The sequence below is a fragment of the Lemur catta genome, chromosome 10 (assembly GCF_020740605.2).
Source record: "Lemur catta isolate mLemCat1 chromosome 10, mLemCat1.pri, whole genome shotgun sequence".
Lineage (NCBI taxonomy): Eukaryota > Metazoa > Chordata > Mammalia > Primates > Lemuridae > Lemur > Lemur catta.
In genome coordinates this window covers 76,114,053-76,136,944 of record NC_059137.1, presented here as the reverse complement: position 1 = coordinate 76,136,944, position 22,892 = coordinate 76,114,053, and the positions used below count along the sequence as shown (strand labels likewise).

General features: G+C 38.9%; 1 long non-coding RNA gene across 1 annotated transcript; it reads right to left on the bottom strand.

The window, feature by feature from the left end:
* Nucleotides 1-4,548: 4,548 nt before the first annotated feature.
* Nucleotides 4,549-22,879, bottom strand: LOC123646100. The gene is made up of 4 exons (XR_006737794.1): nucleotides 22,806-22,879; nucleotides 7,057-7,136; nucleotides 4,699-4,998; nucleotides 4,549-4,571 (listed from the first exon to the last, which is right to left on the bottom strand). It is a non-coding gene; the product is annotated as an uncharacterized LOC123646100 (long non-coding RNA).
* Nucleotides 22,880-22,892: the final 13 nt, after the last annotated feature.

Sequence of the window (22,892 nt, the reverse complement as noted above, 5' to 3'; positions counted from 1 at the left end):
TAATGAACACTTTATGTTCTAAAGCTTCTATTCTTAGTAAGTTAGAAAGTGGTGTGGGAAGGGGAAGTGCAACTCAGGCAGAGAGGACATGAGCAAACCTACTTACTACATCTATAAAAGTACATGCCTGGTCACACTAAAGCATAGGCTATATTTCTAAGGATGAAATTAGCAAAAAAATTAGGCTCAAAAAGCAGAAGGGGGCCCAACTGTGAAAGACTTTGAATGACAGTTTAAGATGCTTAACATTTGTACTGAGGTCAGGGGGAAGCCAAGGTCTTCTTAACCAGAAGAATAGCACACCCAGGTCTGTGTTTTGGAACAATGGCTGGCAAAGAGAAGCCGGTGAGCATTCACTCATGGGGGAAGACATGCAAATTAATCACTGTATCACATAGGACTCTTTCTCCTGCATGTGATAGAAAACCAGATGAATTCTTGTTTAAGCACAATTTTTAATGCATGGGCTTATATTTCTCCCCAATACAGGAGTATATCCAGCTTCTCACTTGCCATCCCTTGGTTCTTCTTTCTGAGCATTCACTCACTCTCAGGCCATGTCTCTGGTGGTCCAAGATGGCAAGGAAAAGAATCATGGTCCCAGCACTTCCAACTAAAGTCTCAACATTCAGGTGTATGGGACCAGCTTAGGTCATAGGAACACCCCTGAAATAATCACTAGTGACCAGAGAATACTACTGACCTATCTATGTCAGGATACTCAAAGCGTAATCCATGGATCAGTGCCTGTCCACACATTTTTGTTACCATCTGTGACAAGATAAGTATAAAAATTGAGAATGTTAGAAATTTTCATTGTAATTTCACAGGATAATTGAATCTAATAATAAAAAATGGAGGCTCATATTGTGTATGTCTTTGTTTTGTGTGTCAGTTTTTCAGTGATTCATTTTTCTTGTATTTTACATGAGTATCAGTACACAGTGGATGGGGGAGAAGCTCTTTCACCTCAGATAGTTTGAGAGACTGTGATCTAATGTCCATGCTCTACTGTGAAGCCTTGGTGTGATGGTTAATTTTACATATTAACTTGACTGCATCATGGGGTGCCTAGATATTTAGCTAAACATTATTTCTGGGTGTGTCTGTAAAAGTGTTTCCAAATGGAATTAGGATTCCAATCAGTAGACTCAGTAAAGTGGATGGCCCTCCCCAACATGGGTGGGCATCAGTCAATCTCTTGAGGACCTGAATAGAACAAAAGGTGAAGGAAGGAAGAATTCCCCCCTTTTTGCTGCCTGCTTCAGCCGGAGCATCAGTCTTCTGCCCTCAGACTGCGACTTACACCACAGACTCCCCTGATTCTCAGGCCTTCAGCCTTCAACCGAACCGAACCATCAGCTTTCCTGGGTCTCAGCTTGCAGACGGCAAAGCAGGGGATTTGTTAGCTTCCACATTCACGTGAACCGATTCTTCCCATTAAATCTCTTTTATGTGTGTATATACACGCACACATATGTGTATCTTTTATATGTATCTTATTGGTTCTGTTTCTCTGCAGGGCCCTAATACAGTGGGGGTGTCAACATCTTGGAAACACATGGGGAGACTACTGGGGAGAACTTTCCCCTCTTGCCATGAGAAAGGACAAAGACAAATGTCCACTAATCATTCTGGAGCCCAATTTGGAGAGGGAGGACTCTCCCAGGCTTACTTTGGCTCTCCTATTTTCTCTTGCTTTCCTCCATATTGACCCGCCCTTATTTGGAGTCTCTGATAACAATTTACTTTGCAAAGCTTTGGATATGGCCATTATAACAAGCTAAACACTACATGGGCATTTGCCCACCCTCCCCATTGGAACTTTTATTACTAGAATCAAAGTATTCAAACGGCTCTCCTTAGCCATTAACAGCAAAACAACTTTGAGCTGGACCAACATAAGGTAATTACTACGTAGAGCCGAATTCCTTTGCTATGCTCTTGGCACTGAGGTATGGAAACTCCAGAGTCCCATAAGAGTTCTGAAGGCAAAAAATGTTCAAGACAAATTTCAGGGATCGAAGTTTCTCATTAAAAATACATTTTAGAAAACTGTTTTAGGTTAACTTGCTAGGGCAGGTGTATGGGGAGGAAACGTGTGCAGCCATTTGGCAAATTGAGGCTTGCATTTTTCTTTTAAAATAAAATGGAAACAATAAGAACACACTTAAAAATAAAATTAAAAAACAGACTCTAAAAAAGCATTTTGATTCTTTTTCTAATTAAAGCTCTGCAATTAAAGCTTTGCTGGAGAGCAACCTATTTTTTTAATCTCACTGTCCACGAAGGGCTAATACAGACAACAGGAGGTGACACGTCTGCCACACTCTTGGAAGTGACCTTGGAGAGCCTTCTAGTCTGTCTGAGAAATCTACTCTGGCTTTCTCATTTTACAAATTGGAAACTGAGGCCAAGGCAGGTTTATTTCTTTTCTCCTTAATTTTTTTGGGGTGTGTATGTGTGTGTTCTCTTAGGGAACCTGGACATCTGCATCGGACATCTGCACAATTTTAACATGAATTAGAAACAAAATTTGGGGCTTCCTCCTTTCTAGGACCCTAAATCACCTTCTAGTACTAAGCCAAGGGTTTAAAAAGCACCAAATTTTATTTACTGCTTCCTTGAAATCTGTAATCTTTGCCTAAGTAAACTTCAAAAACAGATGAGATAGTAATATCTTTTTGTGAAAATCTAACTGAAATATAATATATGCCTTCATGCCTTCTGCAATAAAATAAGATGAATGTAACCTCAATATTCCTTAATGAAACAAGTTATTCTAACACCAACAACTGTGGTGTTCCAGAGGAGCAGGTGTAGACAGTCTGGGACACAGTTTCCAGCGGTGGCCCCAAAACCTGCCATAATATTAAAAAAAAAAACTTTCACTTGTATTTTGATAGTTTACCTCTTCTTTACATAAATATGGTGATTATTTATCAAATACATATGCACAATGCCTATTTGACCTATGATAGAATGGCCTGTAGCAAGTCACAGAACTCCTCTTAAGAGTTAAAGTAGTTAAGATAACTTTTCATACCCTAGGGTGGCGAAGGAACCATAGGGAGGACATGGAATGAAACTAATGTTTGGTGGGTTCTTAATATGTGGGTTCTTAATATTTCACTTATTTCATTTTCTAATTATGATGTGAGGTAAGAAATATTTTTTCTCAATTTACAGAGAAGAAGACTGAGGCTCAGAGAGGTTAAATAACTAGTCCAAGTCCACAGAGCTAAACAGTGATGAAGTGAGGATTTGAACCAAGCTTACCGTGGTCATGGGTCTTCATCTTCACTCTATATCATGCTATCCCAGAGTGTAGAGTCACTGGGTCTTGATCCTCCATTATCATATTGACAGTTGTCTTTTGCTATATTACAGACCATCCCCAAACTTCGTGGCTTAAAACAATGACCATTTTATTTGCTCACAATTTTACAAACTGGGCTGGCCTTAGCCGAATGATTGTTCTGTTGATCTTGCAAATGGTGACTCACACGGACTCATCCAGCTGGGTGGGCCAGCAGTGGCCTGGGTTTGGCTGGGACACTGGGGTGGCTGGGCTTTTCTCTCTCCGTCTGTGGTCTCAGGACCTTTCCCTCTTACGTTGCTTCTCCTATGCCCCACCCCCCACATAGTTTCTCCAGCAAAGCAACAAAATTCTTATATGTTAGCTCAGGGATCCCAAGAGCACAAAAGCAGAACTTCTTAAGGTTTAGATCAAGAACTGGCATAGCATCACTTCTACCACTTTCTGTTGGTTAGAAAAAGTTACAGTTCCACCTTGGGTTCAAATAGAGAGAACTTATATAAGGGCAGATACTAGGAGATGTGAACTCTTGGAATGTATCACTTGAACTCTTGGAATGTATCAGTAATGTATCAGTTGTTATACTTGTGGTTACCATAATCTTCAACATTGGCAACACCAACATTGCTGTTCCTTCTGTTCCCTACACTTTTCTTATGTCCAGTTCTTCCCTTCTGTTTGTTTCTCTACTTTCTCCTATCATTTCTCAGGTTTTTTGCATCATAACTGGTCTTCCTTAGGCAGCTATAGAGGATTCCTTTTTTTCAGAACAGTGAGCTGACCAATCACATTTTGGCAACTCTATTCTTCAGGTCACCATTCTTTGCAGCTAAGATGTTTTGTTAACAGAGATTCCTTTGTTTTGGTTGTGGTTTTGTTATGTCTGCCTTTACATCTGGATTCAAAACTGTAAGTCCAGTTTAAAGGAAAATAAGACATTACTGGTCGGGTGTGGTGGCTCACGCCTGTAATCCTAGCACTCTGGGAGGCCGAGGCGGGTGGATCACTCGAGGTCAGGAGTTCAAGACCAGCCTGAGCAAGAGCGAGACCCCGTCTTCACTAAAAATAGAAAGAAATTATCTGGCCAACTAAAAATATATATAGAAAAAATTAGCCAGGCATGGTGGCGCATGCCTGTAGTCCCAGCTACTTGGGAGGCTGAGGCAGAAGGATTACTTGAGCCCAGGAGTTTGAGGTCGTTGTGAGCTAGTCTGAGGCCACGGCACTCTAGCCCAGGCAACAGAGTGAAACTCTGCCTCGAAAAAAAAAAAAATAATAATAAGACATTACTGCATCAAAGAGCACCTTACATGAATACACTTAAATGCTTTTCCCTTATAAATAAAATCTATATCCATGATTACCCTCTTTAGTTTTACCTGCAAAAAGGAGAGATGTCCAGTTCAATGCTGAGTCAACAAATCTACCTTTATTCTATTTCACATGCTTTAAATTCCCTTAGTAGTCATTCACAGGGCTGAGGACAAGAGGCCTGCAGGAATCAGATAATTCCCAGCATAACAATTCCAGTTCACATGAGGTTGCTTCTTACACGTGGCTGATATCAGATTAAATTTCCATTGAATCATTCAACCTGTCTGATCATTGTTTTCTGCTGTCAGAAGAGAGTCAAGAGTACCAAGAATTAGCCAGGGCTAGGAAAACCCAGCATTCAGATACTAAAAGAAGAGGAGAGAAAAGAAAGGTTAAAAAAAAAATTATAAACACCCATGATGGAAATCTTTGGAGAAATTGATCATAGCTTTCCATTTGGAATACTAAGGAATTAAAATGAAAGTTAAAATAAAAGTTGAAATGCAAATTATCCTCCAAAAATTTCTAAATCCATTCACTATATTTATCATTGCTTCTTTTATTCTGTTCCCTGAAGCTAGTCATTGGATCCTTGATTGCTGGAATACATCTCCGCTAGACATTTAGGTGTAAAAATAAAAAGAAATTAATTTCAGTTTGACTGTTTATACCTCTAAATTGCTCAAGTGAAAGAGGCAACTAGGACAAAATGTCTGTTATTATTTTAGACTAATTCATTGACTCTACTCTTACTTGTGCTCTATAGTCAACAAACATCAAAAGTTGAACATGTATATAGATGTAAATTCATTACAACTGTAGTGAAGGTTAATTTTATGTATCAACTTATGTGTCCAGGCCACAGGATGCCCAGATCCCTCAATAAACATTATTTCTGGGTGTGTCTGTGAGGGTTTTTTCAGAAGAGATTAGCATGTGAACCCATGGCCTGAGTAAAGCAGATGGACTTTCCCAATGTGAGTGGGAATTGAACAGCACACAAAGGCAGAGGAAGGTTGAATTCACTCTCACTGACTGCTTGAGCTGGGACATTGATTTCCTCCTGCCCTCAGCACTCATGGTTCTCAGGCCTTCAGACTCAGACTAAAATCTACATCATCATCTCTCCAACTCTCAGGCCTTCAAACGATACCACTGGCTTTTCTGGGTCTCCAGCTTTCTGGACGCAGATTCTGGGACTTCTCAGCCTCCATAATTGAGTGAGCTACTGCCTTATAATGCCTCTCTCCCTCTTATAAAATTTCCCATCCTATATATATAGGATATATCTATAGCTATATACATACATCTCCTATTGGTTCTCTTTCTCTGGAAAGCCCTAATACACCTCCCATAATGATTTATATAAAATCCAATTAAACTTCCATGAAAATTTTGGAGAATCTGACCAGATTCTGAGGTTCTCAGGAAGAAAAAAATGGATATGTTTACCAAAGAAAATTCTAAATGAAAAATATGAGTCATGAGATAGGACTAGCCAAGTTAGATATTTAAATATGTTACAAAACTATGATAATTAGAATAAAGCATTACTGAAAGAAGAAAAATATATAGACCTAGGACACAGGATAGCTCAGAAATTGATTTGTTTCATATAAAAATTTGCTAGAAAATAAAAGCGGCATCACCAGAAAGGAAGAATTATTCATTAACTCATCCAGGAATAACTGAGTAGGAATTTAAGGGAAATAAAATTCATTTAGACCCATCTCTCAAAGTGTATGACAAAATAAATCCCAGATCCACTAAAAAGTTAAGTATTTTTTAAAACATTCTTTGCAAATGACCATTTGAACAAGATATTTGATCTGCAAATTAAAAACCAAAGACGACTTCCTAAGCTTAAAATCCATTAAAGAAATCATAAAGCAAAAGACTAACTACTCGGATTACATAAAATTTAAAGCTATTTAAAAAAATAGCATAAGCAATTTTTTTTCAAAATGGAACAGGTGATTGGAAAAATTACATACAGAAAATATAGTATAAAGTATCTTTATAAAATGCATTATTTTATCACTATAGTAAGACAGAACATTTTTACATTTATTATTTATTAATGAATTTTTTTCTGTCCATGACCTTTGTTCAGATCAGCACAATTAACCTTCCTAAACCCCATTTCTATCATGACATTTCCTTGTTACAGGTGTAGAATGATTCTCTGTTGCTTACCATTGTTTCTCTATTCTCAGTCATTTCAGTATAACCTTCATCAAACTACCATATACTATTTATACTCAATATTTATTTAATATTTTTAAAAATCAAATGTTTTACCTAAATAAATTTACCTTTGTTCTAAACAATAATCCCTTGAAATCAGAAGTTTTATACAAATAAAATTTAAAAAAACATAATAAAAATCTTAAAACACCAATCTACCACTAAAAATCACTTACGCTGACTGTGATGGTTAATTTTATGGGTCAGTTTGGCTAGTCTGTGGCACCCAGTTGGTCAAACACCAGTCTCGATGTTACTGCAAAGATAATTTTTAGACGTGATAACCATTTAAGTCAGTAGCATTTGAGAGAAGCAGATTACTGTCCATCACGTGAGTAGGCCTCATCTGATAAGCGGAGGGACTCAGAAAAGACTGAAGGAATTCTTCCCCCCAGACCACCTTCAGATTCAAATCTGCAATAGCACCTCCCGTCAGAATTTCCAGCCTGCCAGCCTGCACTGCACACTTTGTTGGGCTTGCCAGCTTCCACAATCGCGGGAGCCAGAAGCCCTGGATCCAAAGCCGTCCTTCATCTGGCTCCTCCCTGCTGTTTCCAGTTCATTTCCTGGGACTTTCCAACACCCGCCTGCCTTGCTCGGTCTGGTCCTGACACACCTCTGTCTGTGCTGAGAACATTCTGCTGACAACACCCAGGCTGGCCAGGCCTCCCCAGTTCTTGTCTTCAGAGCCTGGACCACATGAGGGCATGAGGAAGACATAAAAGGGGGGAACAAGATTCTCACATTTACAAATATGTAAAACCAGCTTTGAAAGGTGAGGTTTCACCTCACGTGCCAATTCTGACTAATTGGGGCGGCTGCCTGGCACATTTTAAGAAGGATCCTGAGGCTCTGTCTGAAAGAATGCAGTGATCTATTAGCGGTGTCTGACAGGAGACGGGAGGGAAGGGGTCAGAGGGGTAAGAAACTTGCTACATATTTCCCACCTCTGGCTTGGCTGTTAAGGAAACTAGCCAGATTATTTTCTCTAAGTCCTTTCCAATGCCTACTCAGACAAGCCATCAGATATATGAATTTTAAAATAACAAATTTACATCCCAGTCATTTCTCAGATTTACATATGTAGGCAAAGTCAACCAAGGGCATTCAAACAAGGGTAGAATGAGCACAAAATACAGGCCACATTTGCTTTCCAAACACCTCCTTTTTTCATGTAATACCAAATTGCAAAACAGAATTTGCCTACTAGGGTAATGAGTGGGGAATATAAATATCCCCAGCACGCGGATTTAGTCTTGGCCGTGCTGCCCCGCACCTGACGCTAGGGTGTCCTTAGAGATACTTCTGGGAGCTTGTTAGGTATGAAAATTCTCCTGGGGACACAAAAGTGGCACTGGATTGCTAGAATGAGACAAGAAGCAACCCACTGCAGCACACCAAGATCAGAGTTTGCCCTATGGATGCAGATATTCCTGAAAATCAACCCCAAATTGTCCTGATTTAAAAAAAAAAAAAAAAAAAAACCCATGCCTGGTTTTCATTGGTTCTTTCCTATATTCTTTAAGGTTTTAAGTGGGGGACATGTGATTATTTATACAGCTGGATCGGGTTACTTTCATTCATTCAGAATTTGAGCACTTCCTTCTAACAAAAGACGGTGTGATATGCACTGAAGATATAATACAAAGAGAAATAGGGGATAGTCTGTGTACTTTCAAGGAGTTCAAGCCTCATTAATGGCCTAAGAATAGATGGAAACATATCTTTGACCAGGATTGGCAAATTTTTTTTCTATAAAGGACCAGACAGTAAATGTTTTCAGCTCTGCAGGCCACACAGTCTCAGCTGCAGCTACTCAGCTCTGCTGTTGTAGCACAAAAGCAGCCACAAACAGTACTTCAACAAATGGCCTGGCTAAGCTCCAGTAAAAATTTATTTTCAGAAAAAAGCTGCTGGCCAGATTTGACCTATTATTTGCCGACCCCTGACTTAGACTCTGTTAGACGAATCCTAGGACTTGAGATGAGCCTTTGAGAAATGGAAGAGGTAAAAAATGGGCAGATCAGTTTTCGGTTACTGCCAGGGCTTGAATAATGAGGTCCTTATTCCTCAGTGGTGATTTTTTAATTTATTAAAATTCCAAATAAGACCGATGACATCTCTTGTGAATATGTGAGAAAATAAAGAAGTTACATTTACTAATAGAATGGTTTTATTCATCTTAAAAGTATTTTTAATACAATATTTGCCATAATCACCAATTCATTCTATGAGATATAATTGCCGTATTTGAAAACAGTATAGAAATCTACATGGCAGAGTGGCGAAAACCCTAGAAGAAAATAAGAAAAGTCTCATAGAAAATGTGCAGCAGACAATTCACAACTGCAAAGATATGGAATCAACCTAAGTGCCCATGAACTGTGGAGGGGATAAAGAAAATGTGGTGTATATGAATATATACCATGGAGTACTACTCAGCCATAAAAAAAGGATGAAATAATGTCTTTATTTCCATCCAGCAACTTGGTTGGAACTGGAGACCATTATCCTAAGTGAAGTAATACAAGAAGGGAAAACCAAATACCACATGTTCTCACTTAGCTAAGCTATGGGTTTGCAGGTGCCTACAGAGTGGTACAACAGACATTGGAGACTGAGGAGTGGGGAGGGTGGAAAGGGAATGAGGGAAGAAAAACTACCTATCAGGTGCAATGTACATTATTAGGCTGATGGGTACATTAAAAACTCAGACATTACCACTGTACAATTCCTCCATGTAACCAAAAACTATTTGTACCCCTAAATATATTGAAATACAATTTTTTTAAAAGATTAAAAAATTTCAGAGACAAAAAAATTTTTTTAAATGTGCAGTGGAAATATGCCTCTGTCATGCATAGAGTTCTTAATTTTCCAAATCATCATGGACTATTCTGGAAAAACCACTCTCACCCCAAAACTTCAACAAGGGCTCCCTTCATTCATCTCCCCTCCAACAACTAGGAATCTATTAAACAATGGGACAAATAAAGAAGTCTCAAAAATTTGATGGAAGATCAGAAAGCACTATTTTAACATTATCTACTCCGAGGTTGAAATGAAATCCTGACCTTACAAAATGAACTTGTTTCTGAAAAGTTGATTTGAGAAGTCCACTGAAACACAAAGGCAGTGCCTTCAGCTCAGCTTACAGGACAAAGGTACTCACCTCCCAAAGTTTATCGTACTTTTCCCCATATCATTAAATTTCGTAGTGTCCTAGAGGGTAGGGAGAAAAGTACTCTGTTTTATTGTGAAACCAAAGTCTAGACAGATTCTGCGATAGTCAGTGGCACAATCATTGCTGACATTCACAAAATGCTATTCATTGCTAGAGGGGACAGCACAGAGGCACACTGAGGAACTGGCCACCTGGCAAACCTCATTTCCACATCACAGATGTGTCCACTCTAACCCTAGTACATGTATTTCCACAGTATTTGGAGCCCATTGAAATGGCCCAAAGATGTCCGTTAACAAATGTAGTACATCTTTTCCCCTCCACTAGGTCTTTATATTTTCAAAGACCAAAAGAGTCTTTTAAGGCCTAGTAATGACTCTGTAATGGTGAAACTTCAAACATCATGAGAGGTAAAATAACTTTATTGAACAAGGGAAGCAGGCTCTTCTGAAACTAACCCTGACTATTAGCTTCCCAAACACTTAAGAAACAGGTTTTGTGGAATCAGTTAGTAGTGGACAACCAGCTGTCCATCCACCATATGCATTTCTTTCAGTTTTCACACAAATTGTATATCATTACTAGCTATCCAATGGATTTGATTAACTAAGATTCTTTCTAAGTGTGTTTACGTAAAGCCTCACTCTCAAGAATCTGAAATAAAATGAACAGCACACACTTCTTGGTCCCCCATTCTATTTATAGTATAGTGCTAGGTACTGGGAATTCTAAGAAACACAGGACATGGTTATTGTCCTGAAGACCTGGTCAAAGCAGAAATAAATAATACAATGAATTATCAGTCGGCCAGGATAAATCCCCACAAAAATGTACTAACACACCAAAATCACTCTACTTTTCACTGGTGCCCACTGCATGTGAAGGCAAAGCTTCCTAAAATGGCCTGTGCAAATCTGTGTGCTCTGGGATCCAGCCTTTTCTCCAGCCATAGGTCCCCTTGCTCTCTCTGCTCCAGACAGAGCAGTCCCCTGTCTGACTATACTCCCTCCCACCCAGGACCTTGGAGCAGGCTCTTTCCTGAACCTGGAGGGCTCTTCACTCCCCTCTGTCCCTAGATGACTCCTTTTCATCAGCAGCCCTCACCCCTCATAGACTTTCTCTGCCCCATACGCCTGTGCTTCTTGGCACTTTTCACAGTAGCAAATCTTGTATTCCTTATAAAGTTATTTTATGAATATGTTTCTCTTCAGGCTGAAGATAACACACCAAAAAAAAAAAAAAAAAGAAAAAAGAAAAAAAAAAGCAAGAAATATGTTTCTCTCCACTTCTACGCTTAGCATATAATAGGGGTTCAATAGATATTTGTCTAAATAAATAGATTAACAAGTGAATGAATACTTGGAGTTACATAAATAAATTAACCCACATCTTTCTATTTGATAGTGATCATTTAATAAAGTTATTAAAAGTCAAAAGTTCACTCAGTAAATATTTCTAAAATTCCTACTATATAATCTGCCAGGCATTAGAAGGTAGAAATGAAGACACTGTCCCTACTTGAGCTGCCTACAGAGACAGACAAGTAAACAAATAATTACAATATAACATGCATTTGAGATAAGAGAAATCTAGTGTTAGGAGACACAGGCAAGAATTAACTCTGCCTGGAGGAGCTAAAGAAGACTTCTAAGGAAATGATGTGTGAACTCTTGAAGAAGAAATAGAAGTGCAATGAGCTGAATAGTGAGAGAAGGCATTCCATGTAGAAAATGGAATGTGAAAAAGTAAAAGGTTTGAAGAGCATGGAATAGCAAATCGTTTGGTACCTCTGTGACTCAGGGTGTGTGGAATAGGAATGACTTGGAATGGAATGGAAATTGTTAGCTGAGGTGAAATGATGAGGACATGATGCATTTGAGTTAAGAACAAGACACCCAAATGGGACTGAATGGGAACTAATGGGAGGTGGAGAACAGAGGTTTTGGAACATAGTAAGAAAGAGAGAAATATTAATACCTTCCAGGCAATGGGGGGATATTTGGGAATCTGGGACTCCCAGTCTCTGACTACCTTTTCAAAATTATACTTCATAAGGTAGTGTTTTTCTCACTTCTCTAATGAGAACAACCACATGGTTGTTAAAAATACATATTCCAGGGACATATCTCAACTTTACTGAATCAGCATCCCTAAAGGAGAAGACTGGGAATCTGTATGTTTAACCAACACCCCAGGTAACTGTTATTATCAGGGAGGCTTGGGAGACATTTCCAAAGGGAACACCAATTCCACCTTCAGGTAAGTCTCACCATCCATTTCTCCCGCACTGTCCACTCACCTGTCAGGGATGATGGCTGTCCCCCCCCCCCAAAAAAAAACATCAATGACCTTTGTTTCCAATATTACAATAAAATATGACTGGACTGACACAGAGAAAGTACAGATCATTGGGAGAAATGTGCATGCTAATTAAGAAAAATTTCAGCTAATTATGTTCAAAAGGTAGAAAAACTAGAGAGAGGAAAGCCCATGCGCTTCCTCTTTTAGTTCGGTGGCTGTGGGTGTTTCCTTAGGTCTCCAAACCTATTTGCTTCTCTCCAGTTGACTATTAATTCATCAGCTGAGGTCCAAGTGCTGTGTGGCTGCCTATAGAACAAATGAAATTCTTTCAACATTTAGTTGTTGGGCTTTCTAAGACAGAGAATGAAGAAAGTATATATGCTATATAACATGCCCATTCAGAGGCCATCACACCCCTTGTACTGAAAAACAAAACAAAACAAAAAACTCTTTCTGTGCTATTGAGATATTAGTGTTCAGAATTTGAGGTGAGATGCCCATACTATAATTATTTGGATAGCAATACTTCATTTAGCCCACACACTTTTCCTGTGACCAGGTGGGTCACCACTTGACTCTCCATGACTGCGGCTATGAATGGAAACTTGGCTACTGCAAGCCTGAACCATTTCTAGTGGAAAGCTTTTTCCCTTCCTGGGACTCAGCTGGGTAACTGCCTCCAACTTCAGAACTCAGTAAAAAGCAATGCAGTGGAATCTTGGGTTGTTCATACAATTTCCTTCATGGTTTTAGCTAGATAATTTCACATCTCTGTGCCTCAGGTTTCTCACCTGCCACTCATCACCAATGCTAACTTTTTAACCTGTTTTATATATTACTATATAAAATAAAAGATGCTTTTAAGAGCTTGTCTGACAAGAAATCAAAATTATTTTGTTGAGGCCAGGTGCAGTGGTTCATGCCTATAATCTCAGCACTCTGGAAGGCTAGGAAGGGAGGATCTGATGAGCCCAGTTGTTCAAGACCAGCCTGAGCAACATAGCAAGAACTTTCTTTGTCTCTACAAAAAAAAAAAAAAAAAATTTCGTTTGATTAGCTGGGCGTGGCAGTACATGGCTATACTCCCATGTACCATGTACTAGGGAGGCTGAGGCAAGAGGATCTCTTAAGCCCAGGAGTTTGAAGTTACAGTGAGCTACTATCACACCACTGCATTCCAGCCTGGGCAACACAAATGGGCCTAACAGACATTTACAGAACACTTTACACAAAAACTACTTAATATACATTAATATATATTCTTCTCATCAGCATATGAAACAGTCTCCAAGACTGTTTAGGCTACAAAACATGTCTCAACAAATTCAAAAAAATAGAAATTATACCATGTATCTTCTCAGACCATAGTGGAATAAAACTAGAAATCAACTCTAAGAGAAACACTCAATTCTACACAAAGTCATGGAAATTAAACAACCTGCTGCTGAATGATTATTGGGTCAATAATGAAATTACGATGGAAATCAAAAGATTCCTTGACCTGAATGACAGAGGGGACAAAAACTAACAAAATTTATAGGATTTAGCAAAAACAGTCCAAAGGGGAAAATTCATTGCCTTAAATGCCTGCATCGAAAAGACAGAAAGATCACAAATTAACAATCTAATGACACATCTCAAGAAATTAGAAAAGGAAGAGCCATCCAAGTCAAAGCCAGTACACGAAAAGAAATAGGGTCAGAGCAGAACTAAATGAAATGGAGAATAAAAAAACAATACAAAGAATCAATGAAATGAAAAGTTGTTCTTTTGTGAAGATAAACAAAATTGATAGACCTCTTGCTAGATTAACCAGGAATAGAAAGGAGAAAGGACCAAAATGAGTTCAACCAGAAATGAAAAGGAGATATTACAACTGATACCACAGAAATACAAAATAATCATCTGTGAATGCTATGAAAATCTCTATACACATAAATTAAAAAACCATATAGGAAATGGACAAATTCCTGGAAACACACAACCTCCCAAGATTCAGGAAAATAAAACCTCTGAAGAGACTAATAATGAGCAATGAGATTGAAGCAGCAATAAAAACTCTTCCAACAACAGCAACAACAAAAATGCCCTAAACCAGATGAATTCACAGCCAAATATTACCAGACCTAAAAAGAAGAGCTGGTATCCATACTGCAGAAATCATTCCACAACATCGAGAAGGCGGGGATCTTCTCCAACTCATTCTATGAAGCCAGTATCACCTTGATACTAAAGCCAGACAAGGACACAACAAAAATAGAAAACTACAGACCAATATCCCTTATGAATATAGATGCAAAAATCCTCAATAAATACTAGCAAACCGAATTCAACAGCACATAAAAAAAATAATCCACCATGACCAAGTGGGGTTCATCTCAGGGATGTAAGGATGGTTCAGCATACCTAAATCCATAAATGTGATTCACCACATAAACAGAAGCAAAAACAAAGACCATATGATCATCTCTATAGATGCAGAAAAAGCATTCAACAAAATCCAGCACCCTTTCATGATAAAAAAAAAAAAGCCCTCAATGAACTAGGCATAAAAGGAACATATCTCAAAATTATTAAAGCCATATATGGCAAACTGACAGCATACTGAATGGGGAAAAGTTGGAAGCATCCCCTCTAAGACTTGGAAAAAGACAAGGGTGCCCACTGTCACCACTTCTATTCAACATAGTGCTGGGAGTCCTAGCCAGAGCAATCAGGCAAGAGAAAGAAATAAAGGGTATCCAAATTGGGAAAGAGCAGGTCAAACTATTACTTTTTGCTGATGGTATAATCCTATGTCTATTATAGAAAACCCCAAAGACTCCACCAAGAGACTCCTGGAATCAATAAATAAATTCAGCAAAGTCTCAGGTTACAAAACTGTGTACACAAAGCAGTAGCATTCCTATATACCAATAACAGTCAAGCTGAGAGTCAAATCAAAGATTCAATATCATTCACAATAGGTACAAAGAAAATAAAATACTTAGGAATATACTTAATGAAGGTGAAATAGCTCTACAAAGAGAACTATGAAACACTGAGGAAAGAAATTGCAGGTGACACAAACCAATGGAAAAACATATCATGCTCATAGATTGGTAGAATCAACATTGTTAAAATGTTCACGCTACCCAAAGTGATTTACAGATTCAATGCAATCCCCATCAAAATACCAACATCGTATTTCACAGATCTAGAAAGAATAATTCTTTGTTTCATTTGGAACCAGAAAAGAGCTCAAATAGCCAAAGCAATCTTAAACAAAAAGAACAAATCTCGTAGCATCACATTACCAGATTTCAAACTATACTACAAAGCTATAGTAACCAAAACAGCATGGTATTGGCATAAAAATAGAGACAAAGACCAATGGAACAGAACAGAAAATCCAGATATAAAACCATCCAATTACAGCTAACTGATCTTTGACTAAACAGACAACAATATACACTGGGAAAAAGAAGCCCTATTCAATAAATGGTGCTGGGGAAATTGGATAGCCACATGCAGAAGAATGAAACAGGATCCATATTGCTCACCATTCATGAAAATTAATTCAAGATGGATAAAAGGCTTAACTGTAAGGCATGAAACTATAAGAATTCTACAAGAAAGTATTGGACAAACCCTTCTAGATATCGGCCTAGGCAAAGACTTTATGAAGAATACCCCAATGACAATAAAAGCAACAACAAAAACACATATACCACGTTTTATCAATCCACTCATGTATTGATGATAAATGAGACCTGATTAAATTAAAAATATTCTGCACAGCTAAGGCAATAATCAACAGAGCAAACAACCTACAGAATGGGATAAAATATTCACAAGCTATACGTCCGATAAAGGGCTAATAACGAGAATCTATAAAGAACTCAAGCAAATAAGCAAGGAAAAAACAAACAACCTCATTAAAAAGTAGGCAAAAGATACGAACAGAAGCTTTTCAAAAGAAGATATACAAGTGGCCAATAAACATATGAAAAAATGCTCAACATCACTAATCATTAGGGAAATGCAAATCAAAACCACAATGAGATATCACCTTACCCTAGTTAGAATGGCTTTTACTAAAGAGTTCAAAAACAATAGATGTTGGCATGGATGCAGCGAGAAAGGAACACTTCTACACTGTTGGTGGGACTGCAAATTAGTGCAACCTCTATGGAAAACAGTAGGGAGATTCCTCAAAGAACTAAAAATAGTCCTACCATTTGATCCAGCAGTCCCACTACTGGGTATTTATCCAAAGGAAAAGAAGTCATTTTATCACAAAGACACCTGCACTGGAATATTACTGAGCACAGTTCACAATTGCAGAGATGTGGAATCAATTCAAGGGTCCATCAATTCACGAGTGGATTAACAAAACATGGCATATGTATACTATGGAATACTACTAAACCATGAAGAAAGATGAATTAAGGCTTTTTGCAACAATTTGGATGGAACTATCCTAAGTGAAGTATCTAAAGAATGTAAAAACAAACACCATATGTACTTGCTATTAAACTGGAACTAGCCAATATGCACACATGTGTACAGAGGGAAGTAAAACTCAGTGGAAATCAAGCCAGGTGGAGGAGGGAATGTGTGAAAACCTACCTAACAGGTACAATGAACACTATCTGGGTGACAGGCACACTTATAACCCTGACTCAAGCATAACAAAACTGATACATGTAATCAAAAATATTTGTACCCTTGTAATATTTTGAAATAAAAATAAATTAATTAAAGGGAAGAAAAGAAAAGAAACAAAATGGAGAGGGATAAAGAGTAATTCCTGGGTTTTGCTGAACTGTACACACATTCCTAAAATCACCAGAAACTGTATTTGGTAGGCCATATGGGTGTATTTAAAGGAGGATTCCAGGAAATGCTCAGCATTGCTTTCTAAATGGCCATATCTAAATTTCACTGATATTATGTCCACTCACAAAATGATTCCTAGGGTTTCCCAAGGTTTCTTGTCCTTACGTACATAGCAAAATTTCTCAAATTGTGTTTACAATGGATAACCATAGGAATTATATGGAGAAAATAAAATAGGAGTGTCATGTTCATAACTCTTCTACATATGGACACTTGATTTATGACAAAAATGAAACTATAAGCAGCACAAAAAATGGTCATTACAATAAAGGTTGCTGGAACAACTGGATATCCACAAGGAGGGAAATGGTGTTGAATAAAAGGTGTTAGATACAATATAACCCAATCTCATAGCATAGAGTAGTGGGTCTCAAAGTGTGGTTCATGGACCACTTACATCCCACTTGGGTGACAGTTAAAGATATAGATTCCCAAGCCTACCTTAAACTCATTGATTCTCTAGAAATGAAACCTACAAATTTTTATTTTTATCGTACTGCCCTAGGTGATTTTTAACACACTTGAGATTCGCCAGCCTGGTGTTTTGCAGTTAGGATAACAGTCATCTAAACTCAGCTCTGCCATGTATGGGCAAATTAATTAATCCATCTATATTTCAGTTTTTCCTTTCAGTAAAGTGATGATTATAATTACCTCATTGGTTAGTTACAATGATTAAACAAGATAATATATATACAGTGCTTAGTATAGTTCTGGTTCACACTAAGCACTCTCCATGTTCAATAAACTTACTAGAAATGAAGTGTTTTAAATCACTTACAAAAGATGTTAATTGTCAATTTCTAACTTTGTAGTGGTATTCCTGTATTGATAATGTATCTAAAGGACAATACCTTTGCCAAGTGTATTGACAGATAAGGAGAAAGTATTTGATCTTGAGAACTTGTTTGAAGGTAGTATTTGGAGAACATAAATATTCATTCATACACCTCCCCCCAAGAGAAATTATGGTCCTATTCAAAAGACGCAACTTTAGGATTTGTGCATATGATGTAGCAAGGGACATCTGCTCAGTCCCCCACATGAGTTAAACAACCTTGATAATCAATGCAGTAGCAGATCAGTTCATTAGGAAAACATTTACTGGAAGATTACAATGTTCCAGATACTGCACTAGATGCTGAGCACTGAGAATAAGAAGATACAGTCCTTTCCCTCAAGTAGCACATAGGTTGTGGGATATTACAGCATGTCATCCTCACATTTGCATGTGTTATACAGTGTTCCTTAAAAATTTTTTTCTTGTTTTTAAATAGTTAGAAAACTAGAAAAATCCTGGTTTTATGGGCAGGGTATTTATTTATTGCTATTCCTTCTGAATTGGGGATAAAAGAAAGATAATAAACAATAAGCGCACCTAGCTTCCTCTCCTCTTCTTGCTCTCAAAAGAAAATCTTTGCTTTGGCACTTTGAAGACATTGCTCCATTTTCTTCTAGCATCCTGCACTGCTGATAATAAGTGTGATGCAATGAATGAAGAAAGGAAACTACTCTGGTAGGATAAAAGCCACCTTAGCAACTTCTCCAGTCTGTGCATTCTCTGCTTGCTCTTCAGTACTGAGGGACTAAACATTTGTGCTCGGAAGTGGACAGCAAGCTTCAGAAAGTAATGGGCAAAGAGTTAGGAGTCTGGGCCAATTTTGCCCAGATAGTCAAAGCCAGAGATGCCTGAAATTCAGACAAGACATTTTGCAAAGACAGTCAGTATTAGTTTCTAGCGCTGCTGTAACAGTTTCACAAACCAGGTGGCTTAGAACAACAGAAATGTACTCCCTCACTGTTCTGGAAGCCAGAAATCCCGCATCAAGGTGTCAGCAGACCCATGCTCCCTCTGAAGGCTCTGGGGGAGAACCTATTCCATGACTCTCTTCTAGCATCTGGTAGTTGCTGGCAAATCTTGGCATTCCTTAGCTTGTGGCTGCATCACTCCAATCTCTGCCTCTGGAGTCACAAGGCTGTGACTCTGTGTTGCCTCTGTGCTCTCTCCTCTTCTTCTAAGAGTACGAGTTATCGGATTCGGGGCCCACCCTAATTCAGGATGTTCATTTAAACTTAGCTACAACAATTGCATTTGCAAAGACCCTATTTCTAAACAAGGTCACATTCTAGGTTTCAGGTGGACATGAATTTTGAGAGGACTCAAAATTTGACCCAGTGTAGTCTCAATAGACCATGGTCATTAGAAAGAGAAGGTAATAAGCATTATTTGGAATCCAGGCAGGAAATGAAAGCAAAGACAAGGAAAAAGCAACAGCCACACACTTTGCACTCCGGCAGCTCTGAACCCCACGGAATGCCTTCCCACACGATCCTACCTTCACTAACAAGGCCAGTTTGTCCATTATGCATGGTAGGCACAGTGCCAGGGGCCCCTGATACTTTCAGGAGCCTATAAAAACATTTTAATCTCTTTCAAAATCCAAAGAAAAAAATAAATATAATGCAGCCTGGATTATATTCATATTTGTATCAATGCAGTCATTAAACATAATTTTTAATCTTTTTTTAATAGAGGAGGGAACCCTGGAAAGGCAGAAGTACCCAGGGCACACAGAGTCATCAAGCAGCTCTGTTCACTCATGTCAGGGCTCACACACCTGGGCTGGGGAAGCTTGAGAGCTGACGTTAGTTTTTCACCCATCCCCACTCCCAGAGGTGGCCCGTAGCCAAGCACTGACTCACAGCAGGGGTACCCCAGCCCAGCCCCCTTACCCATGGGGAGAATAAGCTGGATGGCATAATCCAGTCTCCACTGTGCCCCATGAAAGCCCATCGTTGCGGAGCTTCTTCCCCTGCCCTCTTCTGTTTCCCTCCTCCCGTTGCAGCATTCTCTCACTATTTCACTTGCCTGAGAATTCCCATCTCAATCTCTGCTTCTAGGGAACGTGATCTGAGACACTGAATCTCCACAAATAGCATTCACACCTGGTAAAAATTCTCTAATAAACAAACATATTGAATGAGTGAATGAAGGAAGGAGGGAAGGAGTAAATATTAGGAGAGATGGAAACAAGTATCAAAGACCTAGCTGGGCCTTTACAAGGGCTGAACTGATCATAAAAGGAACTTCAGTGTTTGACAAACTAAAGACTTAAACACAGAGAGAAGAGATAGGGATGTAGGTTCCAGAACAGGGGCCCAAGAGAATGGGTTTGCTCACAAAAATGCAGGAAGAGTCTAACGATCAGACCTGAATAACAATGTCTTCCGTGTGCCCAGCACTGTGTAAGTCACTTTCACATGTGGCAACAGACTAAGATGATGTGAAACTGTCACAACTGAGGCAGGCTTCCTTAAATTCTCTCAGACTTGATTGGCCTCAGAGCTGGGGCTGAGATGAGTTTGCAAGGACTGATTATGAGGTTGGTTCAGATGAATTTGTGTGAACAATCGTCTATCGATGAAAGGGCTGCCTGTGAAGACCTGACACCTTGTAAGAGTCCCCCTGATCTTAAGAGCATGGTCCTCTGAAGCCAGCATTCGACAAGATGTAAAAATGAGAAGATTTCATGCCATGGAATTTCTATCACAGATACGGCTCTTTGTAATTTTAGCAGCTCCTCTCAACCTTTGCAGCAGTTTGGGAGCCGAGCAGATGGCAGGGGAGGGCTTAACTAAGTGGTGAAGTTTCAGCTGCAAAAGGCAATTCCTAGAATGACAATTCAGACACTCATTTCCCCCAACACTTATCACATTGGCAGAGGGTTAGTGAATCTTTTTAGAAAAACGTGAAGGAGGCAGTGCATCAGAATAAGGCTTCCTATGTTTGGTTAGGTTGTGTGGAGGCAAACACTACCGAGTCCAATTCTTCCCTTGCATTTGCTATTCCCAAGGCAAAGGGCCAGACTTGTTTGTAAATTAAAGAGTATCTGAAAAAGCTAAAGCTTAGGGTTTGCAATATAAGGGACCTCCAGCACACGAAGCAACTGCTAAATGCATCCGAAACCAGTGGATGGCAGTTTCAGCTGAGTTGCTCCAACCCCGGCTGGCACTGAGGGCCCCTACACTTTCCAGCTATATATCATAAAGAAACAGCGAGTTTGTAGTAAGAGCATAATCTGGGCCCAAATCCTGCCTCTGATAGTAAATAACTATATGATACTGAACAAATGACGTTTCCTCTCTTCGCCTGTTTCCACCAATGTACAATGGTGGTGGAGGTGGGGGAGGGGACACGAGCAACCTCCAAGGATTATTGTCAGAATTCAGTGTGATAATGTACGTGAAAGGAACTGGCATACTGGCATAGTAGATCTTAAACTGCTATCAGTTTTTCTTCATTTCTACTCTGCCTAGCTTGGCAGAAGTTTCTCAAAATAGCTGTTGCTCTTTCAAACCGTTTCAGCTTTGGCTCACCTATAATTTTTCCTTTATCTTCAAACAACTTTAATTATAAACATTTGTTTTTCTTGAAATTCCATAGCCCTTATTCTCTGCGAATGAGACAGTGAGGTTCAGCTTTTGGGATTTTAGTTTTGATCCTTTACAATACGTATATAACAGAAACAATAAATGTATTTGATATTCTGAAGCTATAAATGTATCATCTTTTAATGAGGCCTGTTTGTTTTAATTAAGCCTAAATTACTCAAGCATGACAGAGGCGTTATTGATCGAGATTATTTCTGCTGCAAATAACAGAAAAGCTACTCAACTGGCTTAAACAATTAAGGGAATTTACTGGCTCCTGTAACTGAAAAGTCCACAGGACTTTTCATGGCTTGGTCCAGGCATGGTTTGGTCCAAGCCCTGGCATAATTTTTTCTGCAATTCTCTCAGTTTTGCCTGTCTCTAAATGTTGGCTTTGGTCCTAGGCTGGCCTCATAAAATGGCCACTAGCAGCATTCATAGTGGTCCCTCATTCACATCCAAGAGCAGTGCAAAGGTTAAGGCCAGTTTTGAGAACCACCATACGGAAGTCCCAAGCTTCACCGTGATTGGACCACCCCTGATCCAACTTCAGTAACTAGGGAAATATCATTCTCTGATTGACTTAAAGCTGTATCAATCACTATGAAAAGGAAATAGGATTATTCTAAATGGTTTCCTGCATTCAGGGCCCACCTCTGGATCTGAAGATGGGGTCTACCCCTCATAACCATCATGGTTGTCACTCAAAGGAAATGAAAATAAATGGCAGAAGAACAAATTTAATGTCTGCTACAATTAAAAAATAATTTCTAGCAATTTAGTGCAGTGTTCCTAAGTGCCTTCTTTTATTTTAAAATTATTACTTATTTTACTACGTTAGACTCTTTCCAGTAAAATAACGTACTTTAGCATCCACAGGCAACCATAGACTGAGAGTCAATTGGTGCAAGGCAAGACATTAACAAGAATTTCAGAATATCTAGATTAGTGGTCTTGTTTCCTGTTCTTTCTCTCTCCCCACCTCCCTTTATTTTTCTCTCCCTCAATTTTCTAGATAATCTTTTCTTTTTCTCACTTTCCTTGCATTTATAATCCTGGTTTTCTCCTCTCAATACACTTTTTAATACATACAAACGTAACAGGATATAAGATTAGACATTTCCTGACCTCTCACAAATTCAGCTAAAGCTTCAAAGCTGTTGACACAGGTGACAATGTCCTCCCACGGAGGCACTAGACACACCCTCTCAGGAA